This window comes from Panthera tigris, chromosome B1 (assembly GCF_018350195.1).
Source record: "Panthera tigris isolate Pti1 chromosome B1, P.tigris_Pti1_mat1.1, whole genome shotgun sequence".
Lineage (NCBI taxonomy): Eukaryota > Metazoa > Chordata > Mammalia > Carnivora > Felidae > Panthera > Panthera tigris.
The window spans coordinates 48,647,492-48,669,029 of NC_056663.1; the positions used below are offsets into that span (position 1 = coordinate 48,647,492).

Sequence of the window (21,538 nt, forward strand, 5' to 3'; positions counted from 1 at the left end):
CCCAGTCACCACATCTCCTCAGCCTGCACTGTTAACCATCATGATCTATGGAGATAAATTATTACTATCTAGAGAATTTAGGAGATATGAATGAAAGGCTTTGTGGATGGACAGGAGATGCAGGAATGAAGAAGATGAAGGTGGCAGCCCTGGTTCAGATGAAGAGGGTCCCACTCCCTAAGATAAAAAACATTTGAAGAAAAACTGGTTGGAGAGGAAGCAGCTCACAAGTTCAGTTTGGGACCTGTGAAGTGCAGTTGAGTTGCTCTAACATTTTCACATGAAAATGTGGAGCAGACTTTTTGATTCACAATTGTGGAGGAGAGAATGGGGCTGAAGATGAACAGTTGAGTGTTGTCAGCCTCTGGGTGGTGGTTGGAGACATGGCTATGGGCGAGATCATTAATGAAAGAGTCTTAAATAATGTCTTGGTTCATCCCACAAATACTTGTGGAATACCCCATGCACCTGGCACCATGCTAGTTACGGCCTGCGAGTATCATCATACTGCAAAACAGATGCACCCCCTGCTTTCATGGGGCTTCTAGGCCAAGGGTGAGCCTGACATCGACTCACACTAGTCAACGAACCTTGACAAATGGAGGCAAGTGCTCTGATAGGAAGAAAGAGGGTCTGTGAGAGCGTTTTAAAATACAAAAGAGTTTGGTCTAAACATCAAGGAACAGCTTTGCTCTTCAGAACCCGTTTGTGGACACTGTGTACAGTTGCATACAGATCCAGACCCAGCTTTCCTGCCTGAGACTCTTGGGGAGTGCCCCCCCACCCTCTGCTCTTGACTTCTTCCTGCACTCTCCTTCCCTAGTGGGGCTTTGTGCTTTGACGGGTTTTTCTACTTCCAGCTCCTGTCTTCTTTCACCACCCTCCCCGTGCTCAGTTAGCCAAGCACTTGTCCTTCCATAAGAACACAGCTGAAACACTGACACCCCCACATAGCTGTGTCTGATCCAGTAGAAACAACAGAGCATCACCCTGGCATGGTCCATGTGGTAGCACATTTCCAAAACAGTTACCGCCATGTGCACTTGCTGATTTCATGTTTTCCTTCTTGTTCTCAACATCTTTCTATGCGAATGCAATAGCCTCCTGATGTTTTCTCTGGGCTGTTAAAAGCTATGTAAATAAGTGCTGGCCCTTGAGTCTAGGATCCAGCAGAAAGCAGACAGGTGTTGAAGGGAAGGGAGTGAGTGCCAAATGAGAAATGTATTTTGCTCTTCTTGAGTTTTGGTTTCCCTTCTGTTTGGTATTCATAAGAAATTCTGTTTGTTTGGAAGCTCTGACTCTCTGTTGCAAGTGGAGGCTTATATCATTATATATTTCTCTAACATGCTAATTTGCTTGTCTGGGAAAGAGGTTAAGATAACACTTTGTAAACAACTAGCAGAGTGCCACCCAGGCGTGCCCACACAGGGCGTCTCTCTTTGACTCTTACTAGCTTCTCTTTTATTCCCATTCTCCCTTCCTCTCCTCTCCTCTCTCTCTCTCCCTCTCTTGTTCTCTCCCTCCCTTCCCCTTTCTCCTCCCCCCACCCCATCTTCTTCTGCGTAGATTGACCTTACATCCTGATTTATGTCAGATAGTCCTGGTTTACACACACTATCCAAGGATGATCATTAACAGTACCCCTGCCAATCTCAAGAACATCATGATTTGGAGGATAAATTATATGGTCACTACTCATAAGTGCCATATTCACTCTTGTCTTTGCCGGGCATACTGACTTGCTGGCTCATGGTGTTTTCTTTCTCTGGCTGATGTCGGCTGACCCACTCTCTGCGTAGGCTTTTCTGCTCATCATGGGACTTCTGTGTCTCATACAGGAGGGCCTCAAGCAGAAAAGTAAGTACTTATCTGAAATATGGTGTGGTCACAAGAGTGCTGGGGGTGCCCACACCTCTAAACTTCTCTCCCTTGGCCAGCCTCTGTCATGCTGAAAAGCCATGTTCAAGATTCATCCTTGTTTTGTCCTGAAACTTCAGTCTACTAATAATCCACATTTACATCCCTAGGGAGAACAGAGACTAAGCCAGCATTTGCCCTTCTGCCTGGTCTAGCCACATCCCGTCCCTCACAGCAAGACTTCTAGGCTGCAGGGTTGGCCTGCAGCACGTCTTGCCTGGTGTGTGAGCAAGGCAGAATCTGGCCCCAATGTAACCTGCTCTGTACTCACTGACCTCCCCTATAAATCCAGTGGTCATTGTATATACAATACATTCAAGAATATTCCCAGAAGGATACATTTCAGATATTGAGACCCAGTGTCCCTGCCCTATACATGTTAGTTTCAAGTTTAAACCTGTCACTTAACCAGACACTGGGTACTATGGACTGAACGTTTGTGTCCCCCACAACCCCACAAATTCATGTGTTGAAGCCCTAACCCCCAATGTGATGCTATTAGGAGGTGACGCCTTGGGGAGGTGATTAGGACTAGATGAAATCATGAGGGTGGGACACCCATGATGAGATTAGTGTCCTTTCAAGAAGAGGGAGAGACACCAGAGCTCTGTCTGCCATGTGAGGACCCAGAGAGAAACCAGCCATCTGTGAACCAGAGAGGGAGCTCTCACCAAAAACCGAATCTGCTGGCACCTTGATCTTGGACTACCAGCATCTCGAACCATGAGATATAAACATTTGCAGTCTGCGGCACTCGGTTACATCAACCTGAATGGACTACGGCACAGGGTCAGCAACCCCATGTGGTCAGAGGAGGTGTCTCCAGCCCCAAAGTTCATGGTCTCAGGTTCTTTGTTCCCAGAACGAGCCCCGCCGCCCTCCTTCAGATGTCCCTGGGGGTGAGACCACAAGGTTGAAGTGCAAGAGGAAATCCTTGTCCCAGAAAGTTGCCGTTTCTAAAAGACAGGTTGCCCTAAGGAGAATACACAAAGCCATGCAAGGCTAGTGCACCATACTTAAGGACAGTCCCTGAAAACCTGAGAGGAAAGGGTTCAGCCAGGAGACCACAAAACATTACCACAGAGACTCTCACAGTGATATAAAAAAAGGCACATGAACAAGGACCTCCTCCTTTCTGCATCCCCTCCCCATTTCCTGCACTTGCTTACCAGGCCAGCCCACCCACCCACAGACGCCTGCAGAGGCGAGCGCCAGGCAAGCACGCAGAGTTCTGAGCCTCTCTGTATTTATCTGGATGCCTACATTCATTATATCGACAAATTAGCAGTCAGGTGCCTATGCTTACGTTTCTATTTTTAATCTGGCAGTTGCATTGCCGAGCGTCCCTGTTAGACAGAGGCTTTTGTCACATCAGAATGAATGCTCTCAGAGTGATAAGTTATGCTAACTTTTATTATTTTGTTCTTCGATCACTTTTTAAAAACTATCCCTTAGGTGTGTTGAGAACTCAGAACTTGTATAGCTGTTGTATTTGTTTCCTAGGGCTGCGGTAACAAATTACCACAGAACCGGGGGCTTATTAAGCAGAAATGTGTACTCTCTCACCATTCTGGAGGCTGGAAGTCCCATATCAAAGGGCTGGCAGGACTCAAAGGCAGACTCTTCCCTGGCTTCTTCCAGCTTCTGTGGCTCCAGGCTTCCTTGGCTTAGGACTACAGGACTCCAATCTCTGCCTCTGTCTTCACATCCCCTCCTCTTCTCCCCTCTGTGCACCTCTTGTCTGTATGTCTTTTGGAAGGACACTTGTTACTGAATTTAGGTGCCACCCAGGGAGTCTAGAATGATCCCAGCTTGAGATCCTTAACTTAAGTACATCTGCAAAGACCCTTTTTCCAAATGAGGTTATATTCACAGATTCTGGACTGGACGTATCTCTTTGGGGTCATCATTCAACCTATTGCAGCCATCAGTTAGGATCACAGTGTCTGTTGGTGGTACCCCCTTCCAGCGTACACAGATTCATGTATATAGTACACAGGTGAGTGTGAGCACTTTGCACACATCTACACACCCACACTGAAGTGAAACCTAGGTGTTGGGAAATGACAACAGAGCATGGACTGATGCTACCTTTCCCCACCGCTGTCCAGGATGTCCTGTGGCCACCCTGTGCCCTGGAAGGATGTTTCTTATGACACTGTCACACTATGGGATGCCATAGGTTGGTTCCTTGACTGAATCTCACCCAGCCATATAGCTTGAAATTGGTGACCAAATTTATAGCACTGACTCCATGATCTCCTCCCATGCCTCCAGCTCAGGTGTCCACCTTGCTGTCTCCACCGGACATCTGACTTCGGCGTGAAGGATCATACCCAAAATCCCCTCCTCAAACTCTGCTTCTCTTCCGGTCTTTCCTAGCTCCAGTAACTGCAGCTCTGCTCTCTCCGTTGATCGTGTCTCAGGCTATAGACCTCAGAGGCATTTGTGAATTCTTTCTTCCTCTCACACACTGTATTTAGTCTTTCCGGAAATCCTGTCAACCCTACCATCAGAACACCCGAGTTCTGACCACTTCCTTCTCACGACCTGTCACCTGGAATGATGTGCTTGCCTGCTATTTCTGCCCATAGCCCACTATGGTCCATTCTTCAAGAAGCGACTATGGTGAATCTTTAAAATATCAGTCAGCTGTAGAGATGTATTTCAGATATAGGTTAGAACATTTCACTTCTCTCTGTTATTTATTTTTTGTTTGTTTATATTTATTTATTTTCACTACTCTCCTTTAAACTGTCCAATAGCTACTTTTCTCACTGAAAATAAAATCCAAAGGTCTTACCTTGGCTGACAACCAATGTTGGCAAGCCATGGCCTGCAGGCCAAATATGGCCCACCACCCATTTTTGTAAATAAAGTTTTATTGGGACACAGTCACACTCACTTGTTTACATATTGTCTATAGCTGCCTTTGAGCTGCAACAACAGAGTTGAGTAGTTGCAATAGAGACCACATAGCCCTCAAGCCTAAAATATTAATAACCGGGACCTTTACAGAAAAGGTTTGCCAAGCCCTGGCCTAGCCCTCTCTGCCTTTCCTCCTGTCACTTCACTCAGTCCTCTCTACCTCAACCCACAGGCCTCTTCACAGTTGCAAAAACGCACCAAGCACACTGGGGCTGCACACTTTGGGACTCTGTATGATACGGTTTCTTTGCCTGGAAGGTTCTAGCCCCACAAAGAAAGCCACTCCTCCCTCCCTTACTTCCTTTGGGGATCATTCAAATTCCCCCTTATCAGAGAGGACTTTTGGGCCATCCCCATTCTGATGACTGTATCCGCTTTGTTTGTCTTAGTACTTATCAGAATCTGAGATATTAGTATATGTATTAACACCACCCCTGGTACAAAATAAGTTCCATGAGAGAGGGACTTGTTTTTGTTTCCCCAATTTGCTGAATGAATTAACGAGTAGTTGTTTAATGATGGATAGATGGATACATTCCATTTATAAAGCCAATAGAGATTTACTGGCTAGAATTCCATGTCTCAGTTCCAAATTCTAGTGGGGAAGAGAGAGCTTCTGATTGATCTGATGTGTACAGGGGGTAATGTCTTGGGTCTGTGGCAGTAAATGTCCAAGAAGTGCTGTAAATAGGGCTGGCAGATTGGTTTATATATCCGCTACAATGATCTTCCTAGATGAGGCAGATGATATGAGTCACCAGGGAGTTTTTAAATACCAGGTTTCCAAGTCCCATCCCAAATTCATTGAATTAGAATCTCAGGGGCTGAGACTGGTCACTACCTCAAAGGACTCAACCTCTGCCTGCAGAATACCCATCTGGCTCAACATTCCCTGGAAAAGGATGATCAGAATCACTTAGATGGTGGGAAGCCCCGGGGTATGAGGTAATGTTATAGGGTCTAGGAATTCACAAAATACTTTTAAAAGATCTATGAAGGGGTGACAGGAGAAGGCTGGATGAGGCAGAGGAGAAGAGGAAGTGTATGGGTGGGCATCAGGTGGCTGGAGATGGCCATCTCCCATTGTCCCTATCTAAATTTGACAGTAACTGCCTCTTGTCCATCTCGAAACAGAGGTGGCCTCTGGGAGATAGGAGGCCTGTGTCTTATTCACCATTATATCCCCAGTGCCTACGTGGAGCCTAACACAGAGTGGGCAATTAATAGATGTTGTGAATGAATGAATGAATGAATGGACTGATGCCTAGAGAGTACTCAAATGAGATCAGTAATCTTCCAGATCACTTGATATAAAGACCAAATAGGAAGTTGACTGGAAGGGAGATTGCCATTCATAAGTAATAACATGTAGGAGGGGTAATAGAATTTTAGCTGGCCCAAAGTAGAATTCCCTGAATATTCTTGGACAAGTCACTTGACCTCCCTGGGCCTCACTTTCTTCATTTAAAAACAGAGTCACATTAAGGAATCTCTAAATTTACTTAAGGCTCCAAAATTCCAGCCTAAGATTTACAAGCTTAATAAACATTTGAATATTTGAGTGTCTGTAGAATCAGAGATTATATTTTTGTGGCTACATCAGTGAGCTCTGCTTTCTAGGATCTAGAAAGCAAAATATCTGTTCAACTTCATTTTCATCATGTCTTCAGTGAATTTTGGCCATCCTTCTTCTCTCTGGCTCTGTGAAATTTACTGGCTAGCCAGCATTTTAATTTTAGAGTTTTATATTTTACAAGGAGTTTATTTGTCTCTTAAAAGTTGATCTTATACATAGGGTATGAGTTCTCCACTTGGTAGCATATGAGCCAAACACACAGGCATATACTATGGCATTTGTCTCAAGCTGAAAGATGATGTCTGCTCCTACCATTCGAATATGATTTTTTTAATGCCTAATCTGCACAACCAAGCCTGTTTTAATAGCTGAACTAAAACAATAATTTTTGAAGAGTTTTTTTTACAATTATAAAATGAATTTATGAATGATATACATGAAAGGGAAACTACAGACCAATATCTCTCATGAACATAGATGCAAAAATCTTCAGCACGATGTTAGCAAATGGTATCCAACGTTTATAAAATGAATGCATGTTCATCCAATACTACTAAAGCATTTTATTTAGCACTACTGTGCACAGGCACTACACTAAGCTCTCTCTCTACCTACATCATCTCATTTACTCCTCGAGAGAACTCCATGATATAGGAAAATGTTTACAGTTTACAAATGAAGCATCCAGAGCAGAGAAGTTAATTTGTCCAAATTCATAAAGCAAATCAGAAATAAAACAGTTTCTTACTCCTGAGGTCATCCTCTGAACTACCACATTGTATACAAAAGTTCAAACACAGGAAACCTGGAAGAATAAAAACATATGTGTGGCTATGCACCACCCCGAAACAGCACTGTTCACATTTTGATATATTTCATTCTGGATTTGTTTGTTTCAGCTCCTAGCACTATCATTCTTTGTATATGATTTCATATCCTATACCTCCCATTTATTACAATAGAACCATTTTCCAAAAGTTTTCCAATCTCTTTAGATAATTTTTAAAACTAGCATATAAACCTTGTGCTGCCCTCCCATTATTTTCATGGCCCTTTTCAAACTATTTAGATTGGCTTCTTGCTGTGAGGACTTTGCTATTTAAGAAATTTCTACAGTGAGTTTCTTTTTACACAGGGTATTTCTGTATTTTGAGTCATTTTTTTAAAGTTTATTTATTTTTGAGAGGGAGTGTGTGTGTGTGTGTGTGTGTGTGTGTGTGTGTGAGAAGGGGAGGGGCAGAGGGAAAGGGGGACAGAAGATCGTAAGTGGGCTCTGTGCTGAAAGCAGCAAGCCCAACAGGGGATTAGAACTCATGAACCGCAAGATCATGACCTGAGTTGGATGCTCAAGCCACCCTGGCGCCCCTCTGTATTTTGAGTCATTTCCGCAGTTTATGCTTTGTCCTAGTCTGCTCTGGCTGTTACAACAAAATACCACAGACTGGGGAGGCTTAAACAACGGAAATTTATTTATCACAGTTTTGGAGACTGGACATCCAAGATGGCAGTTGTGTTCTTGTGAAGGCCTCCTTCCAGACCTGGCCACTTTCTTGCTGTGTCTTTACATGGCAGAAAGAGATCTCATCTTTCTCTTGTTGCTCTTACAAGGGCACTAAACTCATTCATGAGGGCTTCTCCTTCATGACCTAATTACCTCCCAAAGTTTCCACCTCCAGATACCATCACATTGAGGATTAGGGCTTCAACATATGGATTTGGAGGTGACACAGACATTCAATCCAGAGCATGCTTCCAGGCATAGAACTCAAAGATATGAACATGTTTCCAATTCTTGATATAGAATGTATATCTCTTTGGTATCAAACTGGGATGAGAGCTCCTCTGGGCAAGGACTTTGTCTTGTCACTGCTATATCCACATATATCCATAGCACTTGGAATGGGGCCGATATGTGTCACAGGCTCAATGCATAATTGTTGAATGCAGGGAAAGGAATCATTGAGAGGCTCTCTTATGTAATGACTGCTCCGTGCAGAAGAAAACAGGTACTGAAGAGATGAGTCAGCAGTTCCCCCTGGGGGTTGTTCCACGCTTCCTGGAAGGTGTTTCAATGTAAGGGCCTCCTTTTTTGATTGTCACATTGTGACACTGGGGCATGAGGCAAAGTATTTTTCAGGCTGCAGCCATGGGTGTTGAATGGTACCACACAACCAAGAATCGTCTGGCCCCAAATGCCAGCTGCACCCATTGAGACTCACAGATGTGAGTTATGGAACATTATGGTGAAATGATCACCCCGAACCCATCACCCTGTGCAAGAAATAAAATTTCACCAATGTGTTGAAGTGACCCGTGTGACCAGCCCCTCCTGTTGAGGCACACACTACATCCTTACAAATGAATCACAAAAATCATCCCTTAGAGCACCCTGGGTGGCTCAGTTGGCTAAGCATCTAACCCTTGATCTCAGTTCAGGTCTTGATCTTAGGGTTGTGAGTTCAAGCCCCGGGTAGGGCTCTGTGCTGAGCATGAAGACTACTTAAAAAAAAATCATTCCTTGAAGACTTATTTTAGTAGGGTGATTTTTCAAAAAAGTATGTGAAATCCACCTGATACTTTCCTGACTGATCTGTAGTGGTCTTCACTCCTCCCAAATTTCAATTGGACATCAAGAGCCCTTCCTTGTGGTTTATTAGTAAATCCAAACATTTGACAGAATGGTCTTATTTTAACAGAATATTTTTATTTCTCAGAGACACCTCTTATGTTCTATTTGAGTCACTTAAAGAGAAATCCTTTCTCATCGCTTCTCGGCCTTTTGGCTAAGATCAAGTGTAGTATCTGTTCTTGTCAGTTTAAAGAGAAGGTCTCTTGTTGCCTTTTTGACCTGATTTTTTGTACTTTCTCGGGGTTTTACTTCCTGGCTCTATGTGTGGCAGACAGGAAGAGGAAGGAAGGAGCCTGCTATAGTGAGCTTTTGCCCTGAGAACAGAACCCTTGATGGCTTGCTTGCTCCAAGCAGAAGGAAGTCACTTTTCTCTGCATTATTTCTTCCCAGCCAACTTCTTCATGGCCATGACCTGACATCCTACAAGGCTCATTCTACACTTTAGCCACCTGCTGCTGCTAGTACTGGCTTCGGTTTGGAAACACCATCAGATCCCTTTGCCAGAAACTATTTTCTTCAATCACCTGTGCTCCTTGTACACAGCTAAATGGCTGTTGGAATACCGGCAACCATGGTTCCCTCTTCTTACCTTAGCCACTACCATGGGGTGGGTCTCCGAAGGTGCCAGTTCCCTCTCAGGTACGGAGAATCTCAAGACCCTCTGGCCTAGGCATGCTTGGACTCCATTTTAGGCTCTGAAAAAAAATTTTTTTAATTCTTTTTTTTTAAAGTTTATTTATTTATTTATTTATCTATTTATTAATTGAGAGAGCGCACACACAAGCGAGGGAGGAGCGGACAGCAAGAGAGACAGAGAGAGAGACAGAGAGAGAGACAGAGAGAGAGAGAGAGAACGCACGCACAAGTGGGAGAGGGGCAGAGAGAGAGGGAGACCACGGATTCAAAGCAGGCTCTGTGCTGACAGCACATGTGGGGCTCAAACTCACAAACCACAAGATCGTGACCTACAGGATCTCAAAATCTATATCTCAGTTATAGATTTCTTGAGTTAATTAATCCAGCTCCCCAAGTTGTCTTGACCCTTCTGATCCCATACCTATTTCTCCTCTGCCTGCCCATTATGATAATGGTCACCATTTATTGAGACCTACTCTGTGCCAACCACTGTGCTAAGCTCCTTATGTATCTGTAACCAGCATGAAGCTGACCAGCCTCCTTTTCCCTTGAAGCTATTCTCAGTACAGTGCCATATTGTCACAGTGTCACAAATGTAATTAGTATATCATCTAAAAAGAATTGAAAATCAATTTAAAATTTTATCCTCTTCAGGAGAAAAACAGTATTGGGGTTTCACTTTCAAGATAGCAAAATTTCTTAAAATTCTCATAATCATTTCTTAATATCCATTTAGGTTGGCTGCTATCCAGAAACATCTTTACTTGTACTTTTGGATTCCTGAATTCTGGCCCAGGCAGCCTCTTTTCTTTCTCCCCTCTATTGTTTATTTCAAGATCTGTTATTTTTCTCCCTTCAGTCATTGCTTCTTTCAGTGTAAGTCAAACCCGACTGGATTTAGACCTCTCCACTTTACCCTTCCCATCACCAAGTTTATGCTACAGAAGTCCAAGAATTGGTTGGTGCACATAAACCCCCTTAGAAGATGAAGGAGAAGACAGTTAACATGCTTATAACTTAATATATGCTCTATTTATTTACATCCTATACTACCTTATTTAGTCCCACCAAAAATCCCATAGTGGAAGAGATATGTTCCCATTTTACAGATGAGGAAATAAAGTTAGGTGACTGGGCCAAGACCACACAGCCATGGCCAGATCCAGTAGACACTAAAGCCTATGGTACTAATCACCACACTCCTGATCTCTTGAACATTTTTGACCATGAGTCTCTGTCCTTTGTAACTCCTATTTGTTAGCCAGAGAGCTGGCTCATATTCACTCATTCATTCATCCATTCTTCAAATATCTGTGCCAAGAACTGGGCTTGGGGTAGGGGATGATATCATATGTCAGATTTGGCTTCTGACCTTAGAGTTGAAAAGCTAGAAAGGTCAACGTGGACAAATGCCTTAGTCCTAATTAGTAAATGTCTGTATTGGTTTCTTAAGAGTGCCGTAACAAAATACCACAAGTGTGGTAATTTTAAACAACAAAAAGGCATTGTCTCACAGTTTTGGGGGCTAGGAGTCCAAGATCAAGGTGTTGGCAGGACCATGTTCCCTCTGAAACCTGAAGGAGAAAGATTCCTCCTTGCCTTTCTTTGGTTTCTAGTGGTTTGCCTGCCATCTTTTGGCATTCCTTGGCTTATAGACATGTCACCCACAGCCTTCACCTTCGTACGTGACAGCTTCTCCCTGGGTGCATGCCTCCCTCTACATAGAAACTTCCCCTTCTTATAATGACACCAGTCATATTGATTAGGGCCCACACTAATGACCTCATTTAACTTGATTAGTCTGTAAAGACCCTATTTCCAAACAAGGTCACGTTCTAAGGTACTGACGGTTAGGATTTCAGCATATCTTTTGTGGGGGAACACAGTTCCACCCATAACAGTATCTTACCAGATGTGTATGGAAAGTTCTTTGGGGACCCAGGGCAGGAAACAGACCCTATTAGTGTAGGTCAGGGAAGACCTCACCGTGCTGACTGGGCCCAGCAGCTCACCAGGAGGAGAGGAGAGAGACAGGAGCAAGGGGTCCTCCTGGCTGGGAGAGCATGGTCTGCTTGGCCAGGGAGCCTGGAGCTGACAGCACATTGAGGTGAGAGAGGGAGATGAGACTTTTATGCTTCAGGCTAAAGACTTTGCATCCTATCCTAGCACGTAGCAAATGAGAACCAATGCGGGTTTCAACAAAAGTCATCTGTTTAAATTTGCCCTCAATCTCAAAGTGGAGCCTTTATAAATAGAATTTAAACAGGATATTTTCAAACCAAAGCTTTAATTTATTAAAAGTGTAAATTCAGTCATCTTTAAAAAGAGGAGCATTTGAGGGCACCTGGGTGGCTCATTCAGTTAAGCACCTGACTTGGGCTCAGGTCATGATGTTGCGGTTTTTGGGTTTAAGCCCCACATCGGGCTCTGTGCTGACAGCTCAGAGCCTGGAACCTGCTTGGGATTCTGTGTCTCCCTCTCTGTCTGCCCCTTCCCTGCTCATACTCCATCTGTCTCTCTCTCAAAAATAAATAAATGTTCAAACAAATTTTTTCTTTAAAGAGGAGCATTTTGCCTTCCTAGAACAAGGAGTAAGGAGAGAGATCAAGCCAGGAAAACAATGTGAATGTACCACAGGTGGGAGTCCTGTGAAGCAGACCCTGACCTGCAGGTTTGCACCCAAGAGCTGCGTCAGTGGGTCCTGTCATGAAACTCTCCTGGAGGCAGTGACCAAAGCTGGATCAGGCAGAGGGAGAAGGTTGGGTGTGTTATAGACCTACCACAGAGAGCTCCACAGACAGCTCTTGTGTTGGGATGAAAAGACAAGGCCTTTATTTTTTTTTAAGTTTATTTATTTATTTTAGAGAAAAAGAGACTGTGGGGGAGGGGCAGAGAGCAAGAGGGAGAGAGAGAAACCCAGGTAGGATCTGCACTATCAGCATAAGCCCAAGGCAGGGCTCAAACTCACAAACTGTGAGATCATGAACTGAGCCAAAATCAAGGGTCGAACACTTAACCAGCTGAGCCATGCAATTACCCCAAAAGGACAAGGCCTTTAAGCCTGAAGTGACTGGGCCCTGATGCAGATTGCCCCCAGGAAAGGCTGTGACCTTAGGTAAAGCGTGGGCAATTTCAATGAAGGGCCATGAAGTCATCTCAGTTGTTTCTAAAAACTCAGCCACTAACATGAATGTGTTTAATAAGCTCAAACAATGACAACAAGATTAGGTGTTTCGTTTAAAAAAAAGAAAAGGTGAACCTGACAAAATCGTGAGCTTACAGAGATTACTAAAGAAGTGATAAAATGTGACTGAGGTACAAACATAGACCTTTAGATCAAAGGAACAGAAAAAGAGAGAAGAAAACAGCCCAATACACATAATCACTTACTGTTAGATACCCTTGTGAAAATAACTTTACTTTAGGCCATACCTCACAATAGATGCAAAAATCTATTTCATATAGAAAAAGAAAATGTGCCCGAATACCAATAAAGGAGTGAGAAGGTGGCCTGAGTCCTTAATTGCTTGGGTGACATTTTCTTTCGGGAAATAAATTATCCTGGATGTGGACAAGCTTTCAGTCCTATCTCTTCTTTGTTTCTGGCTTACAAGAGGAAATGCCCAAGAATAGAGAGGCAAAGGTGGTTTGAGGTCTTTACACTACTTGATAAAGCAAATAAATCAATGTTAGCCAAACAGGAAGAAAAGCCATAGAAATTCCCCTGTATACATGAAGGTGTGAGCCAGGGGCAGTGTGAGAGTTTGCTTTTCAGTAACACTCCCAAGGGCAGAAGTAAAGGTTTTCCTCTAGCAAAAGAAATAAAATAAAAAACATATCCTGGGGGGGGTCCCTGGGTGACTCGGTCAGCTAAGTGTCTGACTCTTGATCTCAGCTCAGCTCTTGATCTCAGGGTCCTGAGTTCAAGCCCTGAATTGGGCTCCATGCTGGATGGGAAGCCTACTAGAAAGAAAAGAAAAGAAAGAAAAGAAAAGAAAGAAAAGAAAAGAGAGAGAAAAAGAGAAAGAAAAAGAGGGAGGGAGGAAGGAAGGAAGGAAGGAAGGAAGGAAGGAAGGAAGGAAAACAACAAAAACCATCCTGGGCTTATCTAAATAACAAGTGATAAAATTAAGACAGTTTTTTTCTGTCATGTTACTTATGGCAATTTAGTGAATAGATAAACGATAAACGTCTTAAACTGTTGTTTTTAAAAAGTGATTTATTAATAGAGAAAGAAACATTGACTCACTAGTGGCAATTTATGAATCGTGGGCAGAGGGCTGGTTTTGCTGCTCCCACCATTTGCTTGAGAAGCTGTGAGAACATCAGAGAAGAGGCAGTGAAGTGAGAGGGGCAGGGCTGATACCAAAGCCCCCTTGGTGAGATCAAACTTGACTCTTCACGGAGAAAATCTCCACGTTCCTCTTCTTGTAAACTGATTCCCCTTCCCACAGTGGGCCCCCTCACGATAAGCCTCTGGTTTCCTCCTACCCACTGAACAGATGCTCCTTGAGTGGAGGCTCTGTGTGTGCATTGGAGCTCACAACAGTGCTGTGCAACATGAGTACGTCAGAGGAAGTTGCAGCTGGTTTGAGAGAAGGAACTTCTGCGACTTCATATGACAAGGGTAGTGAACAGCAGGAAGGAGACTGGCTCTAGGAGCTTGTCAGCCTACTAAAGTATATGTCAGAACTGGGTTAATGTGACCCCAAAGTTAGTGCTCTGTGTCGCCCCTGGTGGGCAGCCTTGTTTCCCCCACAAGGAGCCTGAGGGATTCATTCACTTTGCAGTGCAGTTCTGACACAACACATTTCTGGAGCTCACATACACTTTGCAGGTTGAGGGCATGGTCCCCAGCAAGACACATCTCCTCAAAACCCAGTCACAGGCTCCAGGGTTCCCAGACCACCCACACTTCTGACCCCCTGGCTGTAAATTTGGGAGTTCCTGCCACCCATCCCCCAGGTTTGTTAATTTGCTAGAATGACTCAGAGAACCGAAAATGATAACAGTTTTATTATAAAAGATGCAAATCAGGACCCACCAAATGAAGAGATGCATGGGATGAAGTAGAAGAGGTCCCCAAACACGAAGTTTCCATATCCTTAGGACACATCACCCTCCAGGCACATCAATGTACATCACAAACCAGGAAACTCACCTGAACTAGAGTTTTTATTGGGGTTTTATTATGTAGGCATCATTGATCAGCTGATTGATTGATTGGTTGACTCGTTGGCTGTGTAACTCTCCAGCTCTCCTCCTCTCCCTGGAGGCCAGGCTGATATCACATGGCTCAAAGTTCCGGAACTTCTAATCACATGGTTGGTCTCATCCTGACACTATCTAGGGGCCCACCATGACTCACCTCATGAGCATATATTCAAGTGTGGTCCAAGAGGCACACCATCAACAACAAAGACACTACCACTTAAGAAACCTCAAGGGTTCAGAGGCTCCCACCCCAGAAACAAGGACAAAGACCAGCCAAATTCTTTATTATACAACATGCTTTCATCAGTAACCAGTGAGGTGATGGTGGTAGTAGGTGGAGATGTCTGTCTCCAGGAACCTCTCTCTCAGGTTTGCCCCTCTGGGAAGAATGCTCCCCAGGTAAGAATCTTCCCAGCACCAGGCAGCCTCCCAAGTAATGCATTTTATACTTAGAAAGCACCAAACTTCTTCCTTATCTGGAGATGAAATCTATATTCCTGTGAAAATCTGTTGGATAGAGTCTCCGTGAATTTCTACTCCAAGGATCTGGAATGAGTCTTACCCTACCACCAATACAACAGAAATTGGTTACTTTTTAGAAAGAAACCTAGGGAAATGTTTCCACAAGCTGTGCCCTGGAGAGTTTCACCACCCACAGAGCAAAGAGGGGGATTCAGTATGGCCCTTCTCAGAGACTGAGTGGAAGAGAAGGGGCGAGGCTTTGTCTTGCCTGAAAGAAATCCTATTCATTCAATGTGGTACCTTTACTTCTCATGTGCCTGGGAATCTCCCTCACCAGAACCTCTCTTTTGATTTGAAACTACTTTAAACATATAAAAATGTTGAAAGAATGGTACAAAGAACCCCCATAGTACTTTCACTCAGATACTCAGATTCCCCAATAGTTCTGTAGCCCTGTAGCTGGGATGCAAGAGCATCTGGCTCCAGGGAGCCCCAAACAGAGCAGGCTCAGCCACTCACTGCTGACAAAATCCAAAGGCAGAGAGATGGGTGGTGGCAAAACAAGAAAGGAATTTATTTCAGTGAGACCAACACGGGAAGGCAGGGGACTAGCATCTCAAAGACTCTCCACAGTGCTGAAAACACTTCCAGATTTATGTAAGGAGAATGTGGGACAAGTGTCGGTGGGTCCTCACTGGTGGCAGTGAAGGTCAGGTGGATCATTGCCTCAGGATCAGTCACATGGGGTCTGGCTAGCTCAGGGAAGGTCTTATTGCTTGAGGGGTAGTTTCCCACTCCCATCCTGGGATGCTTTGCCCACAGAGTCTTTTGCCTGAGTTAAGAGATAAGCTGGGAGGAAAAAGATAAGCTGGGAAGAAGGACTTAATAAGAAAGTTTGAGGTCAATGGGGCACCTGGGTGGCTCAGTGGGTTAAGTGCCAACTGTTGATCTCGGCTCAGGTCATGATCTCATGGTTCATGAGTTTGAGCCCCAAGTTGGGCTCTGCTCTGGAAGCTCGGATCCTGCTTAGGATTCTCTCTCTCCCTTTCTCTCTTCCTCCCCTGCTCTCTCTTGTGCTCTGTTTCAAAATAAATCAACTTGGGGGGGGGGGGGGAAGAAAGTTTGAGATCAAAATGGAGGTAGCTAAGTCCTCTTTCAGTTCAGATCTATCGTGTGCCATATTTAGTAGCTCAGTCTCTTCATAAACACACACACATCCACTGTCATTATTCTTTTTCTTGCTTTCTTTTGAAAGCAAGTTGCAGCAATACCACTCACCCAAAATACTCCAGTGTTTATTCCCCCTGCAAGGGCACTCTCCTACAGAGCTAGCCTGCAACCACCCAAAGGAGAAAGCCCAAACTGCTGTAACACTACCTCTGAACCATTTGAATTTCACCAACTGTCCTTCCAGTGTCTATTTTATTCTATCTGGGCCAGGAACACACATTTACATTTAGTTGTCATGTCTCTGTGGTGTCCTCCAGTATAGAAGAAGTTCTTGGTCTGCAAGACCGAAGGCCTTTTCGAGGAGGTGGAGAAAGGGGAATCCTGTAAACTGTGGGCAGGAATGCAAACTGGTGCAGTCACTGTGGAAAACAGTGTGGAGGTTCCTCAAAAAGTTAAATATAGAACTACCCTACGATCCAGAATTTCCACCTCTGGGTATTTATCAGAAGGAAATGAAAACACTAATACAAAAAGATATATTCATCCCCATGTTCATGGCAGCATTATTTACAAGACCCAAGATATGGAAGCAGCCCAAGTGTCGATAGATGGATAAATGGATAAAGAAGGGTGGTATAGATACACAGTGGAATATTACTCAACCATAAAAAAAATGGAATCTTGCCATTCACGAAACGTGAAGAGGACTTGAGAGTATTATGCTAAGTGAAATAAGTCAGAGAGAGACAAATACTATATGGTTTCACTCATATGTAGAATCTAATGAATAAACAAACAGACAAATCAAAACAAAACAAAAAGCCAAGCTTATAGAGAACAGAATGATGGTTGCCAGAGGGGAGGTGTGACAGGAGGAGATGGGCAAAATGGATGAAGGGGGTCAAAAGGTACAAACTTCTAGTTACAAAATAAATAAGTTATGGGATGTAGGTATAGCATGGTGACTGTAGTCAATACTACTGTGCTGTATATTTGAAAGTTGTTAAGAAATGAAATCTTAAAAATTCTCATCACAAGAGGGGCACCTGGGTGGCTCAGTTGGTCAAGCTTCTGACTCTTGATTTCAGCTCAGGTCATGATCTCATGGTTTGTGAGTTCAAGTGCTGACAGCACAGAGCCTGTTTGGGATTTTCTCTCTCTCTCTCTCTCTCTCTCTCTCTCTCTCTCTCCCTTCCCTGCTTGCTCTCCCTCTCTTAAAAGTTCTTATTACAAGAAAAAAAATTTGTAATGATGTGTGGTGATGGATGGTAATGAGCCTGTTGTGGTGATCATTTCTCAGTGTGCACAAATACTGAATCATGTTGTATGCCTGAACAATATAATGTTATGTGTTAATTATACCTCAATTAAAAAAAAAATGGTAACAGGGGCTCCTGGGTGGCTCAGTTGGTTAAGCACCCAACTTTTGATCTTGGCTCAAGTCATGATCTCCTGGTTTGTGGGCTTGAGCCTTGCATCCAGCTCTGCACTGACAACATGGAGCCTGCTTGGGATTCTTTCTCTCCTTCTCTCTCTCTGCCTCTCCCCCACTGGCACATATGATGTCTCTCTCAAAAATAAATAAACATTTAAGAAAATGGTAACGGTCTTAAAAAAAAAAAAAAGAGTACAGACTTTTTATTCTATAGGTCTGTGAGGAGACCCCTCACTGGGTTATATAACTAGACTTGACCACGAACTCTTGGCAGGAATATCTCAGAAAAGATGCTGTGCTCTTCTCAGTACATCAAGGTGGGAGGTATGCTTTGTTTACCTGTTCTCCTACTGATGATGTTAACCTTGATAAACTGATCATTTGTGTCTGCCAGGTTAGTGTGTGTGTGTGTGTGTGTGTGTGTGTGTGTGTGTATGACTAGAGTCTGAGGGAAGATACACTGAAACTATGTCAATATCCTATTCATCGTCAGATCTCCACCCTCCAGCCTTATCATCCATTGATGAATCATGCCTGAACCAACCAACACTGAGTTTGTTGCCAAATGGTGATTTCCTGTTTCCATCTTTTCTTCTACCATATTTGCTAGTTGGCATTCTATTGTAAGGAAGAATATTCCCTTCTCCCCAGTTTATTTAGTTATCTATCTGCCTCAGATTATGTTTTATTCAGTGGGATGTAACCCATTCCTGTCATTATATATTTTTATACTTAAGTGTCTGTCCTATGCCAGCCCCTTTAAGCTAATACTGTTTCCTTGTTATATATCCCCAACATTCTCTAAATACTTCCCTTTTTTTCTAGGACAAAAAGATATTCCAGGCTTTTTTTGTACTTTCTTTGCCCCAGACCTGTAATCAGGCATTTCTCCAAGGATCCCTGAACCCTTTTAGTGCAGGAGGGTATTTGGAAACTAAGACTCAGTGTTTGATACGCAAATAACTATCTTGGTGTCATTGACCTCAGGCTCTTTCAATGTGCTCTCAGTTGCACATGCTCACTCCTCATGGGTACATGGCTTGCAGGAGTGCACTCTCTCTCTCTCTCTCTCTCTCTCTCTCTCTCTGTCTCCCTCTCTCCAGCCCTCTAAAACTATGAGTTCTCACCAATACTTCAAATTCCAATGCCTCACCTAAGGGTCCACTCTAGCCTTCTTTCCTTATTTTGAGTACTTTCTCCAACATTAAGAAACCCATTTTCCATTATCTTTAATACATTTACTCCTTTGCTGGATCCCCCTGTAGGTAAATGTTGTCTTCACCACTACAGCATCTCTGCCCCTGGCCCCACCTCCTCCTTTACTCTGTTCCTGGCTTTGCAGCCACTGCCAACCCCTCAGCCTCAGGATTTTGACCTTGGCCATACCATGAGCTGCAAGGGGGCGGGGGAGGGGGGGAGATAAAAAGGTAGAAGAAGAGGACACCAGGATTTGATTTTGTTTTTCAGGGCTTTCTTTGTGTTTACAAAAGCATCAGAATCTCTGATGGAGCTCTAAAGGGAGCTCTCTGACTCCCAACCTTCTTCCATTTGCAGAAAGTACAGATTTATTCATTAAAATAGTACAGAGGTTTCAAAAATGGTGGAATCCCTGGCCTGGACTGATCTTCCTGCTGATAACAATGGCAAAATCTGGACAAGATAAAAAGGAAATGGTCTTGAAAGCCCTGGAGAGTGACCATAACCAGCAGAAACTAGAGGGAAACCTGCTCTTGAGAGTTGAACTGTAAGGAATGAGATTTGCAAATTTCTGGTTTTTTGCCTGAGGGCACTTTCCAATCTGGGAGGGCTGGGAGGGACAGAAAGCTGCAGCCTTACTGGTTTGAGGCATCAGAGGATAGAATTTAGGGCTGACTTGAGCAGCCAGAAGATTAAGAAAAATCCTGGGGAAGAGGGAGCCACCCAAGGGAGTGAACCCCAAAATAGAAAGAAAATTAATTTTAAATGTTTTTAATTTTCAGAAGCATCGATATACGTAAACTATTTAGGAATAAATTTAACAAAAGACCTGCAAAACTAGACACTGAAAGTACAAAACATTGTTGAGAAAAATTAAAGAAAAATAAAATTAAGTGGAGAGATATACCATGTTTGCAGACTGGAAGATTCAATGTTGTTAAGATGTCGTCAATTCTCCCCCAACTAAGCTATAGATTTAATGCAGTCTCAATCATGAGTCAATAGGCATTTTAAATAGAAAAGTGACAAGCTAATTCAAAAAATGTATATGGAAATGCAGGACCTAGAATAACACAGCAATCTTAGAAGGAGATGGTAAAAGGCTTATGCTATTTGACTTCAAAATCTCCTCTAAAGCTACAGTAATGCAGACAGTGTGGTACTGGCAGAGTGTAGACAAAAATCAATAAATCAGAAAGTGAGAGTCCAGAAATAAATCTAAACTTATACCGCCAGTTGATTTTGACAAAGGCAGCAAAACAATTCAATTGGAAAATGAAAGTCAAAAACCAATGCTGAATAACCATAGATCTTTATGAGAAAAAAAAGTACATTTTAACCCCTACCTCACACCATACACAAAAATTAATTCAAGATGGATTACAGACCCTAAAAGGAAAAGTTAAAACTATAAAGCTTATAAAAGAAAACAGGATTGTATCTTCATGATTTGGTGGCAGGCAAAGATTTCTCAGACAGAATGCAGAAAGCACTAACCATAAAAGAAAATTTTGAATAAGAAGACTTTATCAAAAGAAACTGACAAGACAATTAATAATAGACATAGTACAGACCTGGAGAAAGTATTTATAAAACATATACATAGTACTTTTATCTAGAGTGTATAAGGATTGCCTACAACTCAATAATAAAAAGACAACACAGAAAAATGGGAAAAATTGGAACAAATATTTCACAAAGGAAATTACATGAATGGCCAGATAAAAATATGCTCAATATCATTAGTCATCAGGGAGATGCAAATTAAAAACACAGTGAGATACTATATATAACCATTAAACTGACTAATATTAAAAAGACTTAGGGGATGCCTGGGTGGCTCCATCGGTTAAGCATCTGACTTTGGTTCAGGTCATGATCTCACGGTTTGTGGGTTCGAGCCCCACATTGGGCTCTGTGCGGACAGCTCAGAGCCTGGAGCCTGCTAAGGATTCTATGTCTCCCTCCCTCTCTGCCCCTTCCCCGCTCATGTTCTGTCTCTCTCTGTCTCAAAAAATAAATAAAATGGGGGCGCCTGGGTGGCGTAGTCGGTTAAGCATCCGACTTCAGCCAGGTCACGATCTCGCGGTCCGTGAGTTCGAGCCCCGCGTCGGGCTCTGGGCTGATGGCTCAGAGCCTGGAGCCTGTTTCCGATTCTGTGTCTCCCTCTCTCTCTGCCCCTCCCCCGTTCATGCTCTGTCTCTCTCTGTCCCAAAAATAAATAAAAAACGTTGAAAAAAAAATTAAATAAATAAATAAATAAATAAATAAAATGTAAAAAAAAAGACTTATAACACCAAATGTTGGTGAGGATGTAGTGTAATGAATATCTCATACATCACAGTGGAAATATAAAGCAGAATAATCTTAGCAG

General features: G+C 43.2%; 1 protein-coding gene and 1 pseudogene across 6 annotated transcripts in view; both read left to right on the top strand.

Moving 5' to 3' along the window:
- The window catches only part of PTK2B (protein tyrosine kinase 2 beta), a 124,221-nt gene that overhangs the window by 68,183 nt on the left and 34,500 nt on the right, over nucleotides 1-21,538 (top strand). Inside the window, exon 2 of one of the 6 annotated variants that reach the window (XM_007097100.3) lies at nucleotides 19,522-19,711. The exons of the other annotated variants lie outside the window; for them this stretch is intronic. The gene's annotated coding sequence lies outside the window, so the exon portion shown is untranslated. The remainder of the gene's footprint in view (nucleotides 1-19,521; nucleotides 19,712-21,538) is intronic. 6 annotated transcript variants of the gene reach the window in all.
- On the top strand, nucleotides 9,185-9,288 carry LOC122238289 (annotated as a pseudogene).